The sequence below is a fragment of the Engraulis encrasicolus genome, chromosome 22 (genome assembly GCF_034702125.1).
Source record: "Engraulis encrasicolus isolate BLACKSEA-1 chromosome 22, IST_EnEncr_1.0, whole genome shotgun sequence".
In the NCBI taxonomy this organism is placed as follows: Eukaryota; Metazoa; Chordata; class Actinopteri; order Clupeiformes; family Engraulidae; genus Engraulis; species Engraulis encrasicolus.
Genome location: NC_085878.1, coordinates 51,418,410 through 51,425,006, shown reverse-complemented (window position 1 = coordinate 51,425,006; position 6,597 = coordinate 51,418,410).

The window sequence follows — 6,597 nt, the reverse complement described above, 5'->3', positions numbered from 1 at the left end:
ACACAGCACTGACAGGGAAGAAGTGTGATCTAGCCCAGATGCACAAATTCGGGTCCGAGTGTTATGCGTACAAACAAGACAAGGGTAAACTGGATCCCAGGTGTGAGAAGGGGCTCTTTGTAGGGCACGACAAGGGCAGCCCCGCCTATCTAGTTTACTACCCCACCAAGGGAAAAGTGCAGAAGCACAGACTGGTTAAGTTTATTACTAAAACCACATGTGACAGTGAGACTCAGACGCAGGACTTAGAATTTCACCCTATTGTACATACTAACAAGACAGACACACCACAGCCCAGTGCTCAGAGCACAGACACCCAGACTGACAGTCCACAATCCCCAGAGGATGATGGTGAGGAGCACCACATGGTGACACCACAGGCCCCAAGCAGTGGGAGGTACCCCACTAGAGAGCGTAAGCCCCCGAGTTACCTCAGTGCTTACTCTACTCAGGAAGACAGTGATGGTGATGATGATAGTACACTCACCAGTGTCGACTATTGTTACCGAGCAGTGTGTGGCGTGCCACTGACCTTTAAGCAGGCTATGGCATCACCACAAGCAGGTAAATGGAAGAGGGCAATGGACGAGGAAATGCAGTCATTAGAGGAGAACCAGACCTTTACCCTGACCAAATTGCCAGAGGGCAGAAAGACAGTGGGAGGTAGGTGGGTGTACTCAATTAAAGAGGGTGGTGACGGACGTGAGCAGTACAAGGCCAGATTTGTGGCGAAGGGATATAGCCAGAGAGAGGGGATCGACTATGGTGAAACATTCTCCCCCACGGCAAACATGACGAGTGTGCGTGTACTCATGCAAAAGGCAGCACAAGAGAACTTAGTTCTACACCAAATGGACGTAAAGACGGCATACTTACACGCACCCATTGACCGAGACATTTACATGGAGCAACCTGACGGTTATGAAAAAGTAGGAAACAACCTAGTGTGTAAACTACAAAAGTCAATCTATGGTTTAAAACAGTCAGGGCGCAACTGGAATGAGATGCTGCACAAATGTTTGATTAATGATGACTTTACACAGAATCCAGCAGACCATTGTGTATACACAAAAGAGTCAGAGCAGGCAGGGAAGGTCATAATTGTCATTTGGGTGGATGATCTTATCATTGCAGCAAGCAACACACGAAGCCTCGAGCAGGTAAAAGCAATGCTTTCGAGCAGGTTTAAAATGAAAGACCTGGGCAAGTTAAAACACTTCCTAGGCATAGATTTCAGTCAAACTGATGAATGTGTAACCATGTCACAACAGAGGTATACTGAGAGGATTCTCAAGCGTTTTGATATGCAGGATTGCAGAACACGTGAAACACCATGTGAACAAAAGGTCGAATACACTGACGATGCACCCAAGATGACAGATGTAACTAAATACAGGGAAGCTGTAGGTAGTCTGATCTACTTAGCTACTTGTACGAGACCTGATCTTAGTTTTGTGGTTGGTAAGCTTTCACAACACTTTGCAAACCCCACAGAGGAAAACTGGGTGACAGTTAAACATGCACTGCGTTATCTTAAAGGTACAACTGACAAGAAGCTGGCTTTTAAGAAAAGCAGCGATGGTTTAGGCCTTCGGGCATACAGTGATGCAGACTGGGGTGCAGACACCAGCGACAGACGGAGCACGTCTGGTTACTGTGTGAGCATGAGTAAAGACAGCTCACTGGTATCGTGGAGGAGTAAGAAGCAGCCCACAGTAGCATTATCCACATGTGAAGCCGAGTACATGGCTCTAGCTCTAACAATACAGGAGTGTATTTATCTAGAGCAATTACTTAAGGGTATGGATTCCTATGAATATGTTCAAACTGTTGTTCATGAGGATAACCAGGGCACCATTGCACTTGTGAAGAACCCTGTGTGCAGACAGAGGTGCAAACACATCGACATCAAGTATCACTTCATAAGGTCTACTATTAGAGATGGGAAGATGACACTTGTGTACTGTCCAACAGATGAAATGGTAGCAGATGCTATGACCAAGCCTGTCTCAAAGGTGAAATTACAGAAATTTACAGGAGTCATGTTTGGTAGTAGTGTCTGACAAGTTGTAAATATGTTAAGTACTGTGTGTACTATATGAAATGTTTTTGATTTAATTCTGTGTATATTCTGATTGTTAAAAGCTGTACAGGATACGAGTCACTCATAAGTGGGAGTGTTGACGTGTATGATTGACTAATGTGTATTCTGTACCACTACTGTATCTGTTCCACGCCACAAGGGGGTGTTATTGATTTAATATGAGATGTATATGATTGGTGACGTCACACCCCCCTATATAAAGGAATGTTCTGGGATCGATCATTCTCTTGAGTGTGCCCTTGAGTCATGGCCCAACCGCTCCTGAGCAGTGTGTTTTATTCATACTTAAAATAAATATGCCTTGAGGCTGACGTGAGTTATTCGTCTTCGACTCCTTTCTGAAACCTGCACATTGGACTTCTCCTGTGGATTGTAGCGCTCCTGCTAACANTTTAATATACTTCGAGGTCACGCTGCACAGGGTTAACGTTCGGCGAGAAGGTCGCTACCGTGGAATAGCAGCACGACAGAGAGAATCTTTAGACCCCGACGCGGAGCGGAGGGGTCTTGTTCTCTCTGAAGTGCTGCTATTCCACAAAGCGACCGACTCGCCGAAAGTTAACCCGCTTATTATATGGATATACTTAAATGATTCACACATTGCGGGGACATTTCTTTAGACCTATTTAATGTTAAGATTGTTGCTGCGCAAAACAAAACAGTGCCGTTATGGAACACCGCTAGGCAACAGCTAGGTAGCCAGGACAACAGGTGTTGTCTATCACAGCAGCTGATTAGAGTGACAAAAGACCGGACCCCTGCGGAGTGATATGAAACATTCGCTTTAGCCACTGACTTGTACACAAGCCAGTGGCTTTAGCAGTGAACGTCTTGTTGCCATTGACAGCGGTAGCCAGGACAACGGGTGCTGTCTATCACAGCAGCTGATTAGAGTCTTGTTGAAAAGTCGCTTTAGCAGTGAAAAGTCTTGTTGCCATTGACAGCGGTCTGTTATAGACCAACCCGTCCGTTATCGAAAAATAACAGACGTCCGAACGTTGGGGAGCCCCGTTGAAATGAATGGAGCATTCGACAGATGACGTCACAACCATATAATAAAAGCTGAATAATGACATGTTTATGCAATAAAACGTTAGGATACTCGACATGTATTGTGATGCGATTGTTGCACTAGTAGGCTACCCTACGCGGAGTGTACTAGAACGATGGCCGCGTTTTCAGTCTGTATTCTGGGCAGTGTTGGGTGTAACGCGTTACAAAGTTACAGTACAGTTACAGTAGTGTAACTACTTTTTTCGTAAAATAGTAGTGTAACGCGTTACTACTGGGAAATTAGGTAACGTAACGACGTTCTTTGTTAAATATGGCAAAACGTTACTTTTCCGATCTGTGCGATTTGACTGTGACACCTTAGGTTCAGCCCCGCATTAATCTCTCCATCTGTAGCTCATAGAGGCTCCAGTATCTCTTGAGTCTTGATACTGGAGCCTCTATGCTGCCCTTCCAAAAAAAAAAAAAATCTGTGGAGAGGAGACACACACAATTCGCGCGCACTTAGAACCTTTCTAGAATCTCAGGCGGGCAGGCACGAGGCAGTCAGACGCACACCGGGAAGAGAGAGCGAGCACAGCCGTTTTAGTTATAATTAGACATGACAGAGTTATGAAAATATGCAACAATTTATCTCTACATTATGGCGTGCCAATAGCTCAGCCGTTTCGCTGGGACAACGTGACGTTTCAGGAAGAAGGATGTTGGCAAATGACAACGCAGCAGCAATTAGGCTTCATATTCTTTGGCAGCAGTCTCAATTTAATCGGAATGGCAAGGTTTTGTTTATAGGATGATTGTTGATGGTGGCGATTTCGTTTGCGCCATCAGAGTTGATAATTCTGTTGGTAAAAGCTACCTTTTCATATTGTGTTGTAGTAGTTGCCTTGATAGAAGTGTGTAGGGATAAACTAAACTCGATTGACGAATGTAACGCAAAAGTAACGAGTAACGCATAAAGTTACTTTCCACAAGGGGTAACTAAGTAAAGTAAGGCACTACTTTTTTGAATAGATAACGAGTAACGAGCACACACTACTTTTAAAAAGTAACTTCCCCATCACTGATTCTGGGATGGGTCAATCAGTTCATAGTTACCAAGCAAACGTCAAGTGACATTTATACCCGAGTCTCCTCGTCCTTGTGTATTAAGTCATTACACAATAGCACTTGAATGACTGTGCAATCATGACTATTATACCAACGGCAGCATACAATTATTAACTGTTTTACAATTCTGTTGGTAATCCTCTGTTAGCTGGTTCCTGCTCTGTGCACGTTTTCTGTTGCCCAGTCTTGCACTTACGTCTATAGGCCTACATGTATAGGCATTCATTTCTTTGTATGAGCACATGTTAAGACATTGACTAATAAAGCAGACTTAAATTGTTCATTTGGAAGAAGTTGAGACGGAGAGGTTGAAAAATGTTTGTATAATAATGATGATTTATTAATCTTAGCACATGAAATCTCAAAATAAGCAGGTTGGGTTGCTTGAATAATCTTGAGCCTTGATAGGGTCACTCCGATAATCTTGCCACCTCCTCTTCGCCCACGGTCTCCATTGTTCCTTCTTCATGGCCTTTGACTTGCCCATCTGCTTCCTTACGTCTAGCCCATGGCCCTCATGCTCATGCCTTGATCGTCGGCTTGGATCACCAACACACACCTGCACGCAAAAGCACAATCCACTCCACCGGCAACACACAACTTTGCATTGGAGCATCCATATCCTGCTATAGAAAACCACATTGAGATTGTATGTGTGTACAAATGTTAATCATGCAGGCCACCCTCCAGTGTTAAGACTTCCAGATGTGTCTAGAATTAAATATATCAAGTTAGTGACACCATGCATCAACCACTACTGACAGTTTGGTTACAGGTGAAAGGAAGTGCACAAACACGTCAAGCTGTTTTTCTGATGTCCCGATTTCTGCATCTTCGACCTAAAAAAGGCATTAGATTAAAACTTTACTTTTCATATATTTTCACCCATGTGCAAAACCGTGTCTTATCTTTAGGCCTTGTGACTCCTTCAGGCCGCCATGCAACCAAATCACAAAGCCTTATCCAAATAGATCAAATCATTAACACTTATTCACATCTTTCATTTCGCCTGGTATCTTCTGCGGCCTTGTGTATCTCCAGGCAGACTTGACCTGAAAGAGGTAAACAACATTCATACTGCACTAATTAAGTGACTCAGAGTCAGAGGTGTCAAAAGTAAAAGTTAAAAAAAAAAAAGAAACACAGTTTCCTTCCTACACAAGTAACTTATCTGAGTAAACAGTAGATCTGTGTACTTGTCTGACGATCAGCTAACTGTGCACTGGTTGGATCAAGTTTATGGTGGGTCCTTGTCAGGTTTTCAGTGTTTTTTAGTAACAACACAGTCCATCTATCCCATTAGTTACAATGGAGTATGGAGTAACAGCTATGTAATATGTGCAAGTGTTGTACACCACACGTAGGCTACTTTTACTTTTAATTTTGACACCTCTGCTCAGAGTTGAGTTAACACAGAAATGAAAACACGATTAATTAAAACATTACATAATTGGTCTCCGTTTCTGAAAACAAAGAAATTGTTAATCCGGGTTATGAGGTGAGGCCCCCATCCCTTCCCCCATAGCACCAGCTATATGAAATCAACAAGATTAGGATATCATCACAGATTCTGTAAGAGATCATGGTCATTTATTATGAATTATTTAAATAGAACATTCAAGAAAACAAAAAGGTTTTTCTGTACACAAAAAATAAATAGTTTTTTCTTCAAAACAAAAGGGACAATATAACAAAACAGAAAATTTGCCCTGACATCCCCCCCCACCCCCAATCCAACCCATATTTACAACTCCCCCCATCTAGAACATAACACTCCCAGCACAACAGTAGCCAGGCCAGTCTCGTCGGCATAAAAACCGCGTAGCACGCGATAAAGACACTCTGCCGTGCAAGAATAGCCAACTAACACGTGGCAAACACTTCACTTTGAAACGGCCTCGAAGAATAGCCATCAAACTATGTGCCAAATAGTTAGCCACGTGTTATCGTTTAGCAACATAGTGCACACGCGACTAACGACCATGTCCATCGGATCTTTCGTTGACATTGGTGTAATACATTAGTGTTTAATGAAACAAATCTAAGGCACTCTCATTCTTGGTTTAAAAAGCTTTTAATACACTAAGGTAGTCCATGATGGAACTGTTAATTAACGTGTTTATTTCCATTTGCCGAAATACTTCTAAAGCTGGGATAACCGCGGTTTGTCACTAAGGCTGGCTGGCTAGCACATTGAAGTACATGCCACCAGCAAACAAACGAACGCAAGGAGACAGCCGAACAATATCGAGCAATACACAAAAAACAATGTTCGAAAATATAAAAACATCATTGATGACAAATATCATGTTAGCATATGGACGTATATGTATTTCTCACTTACTGTCATTGTATTTTCCGCCATTTCGTCT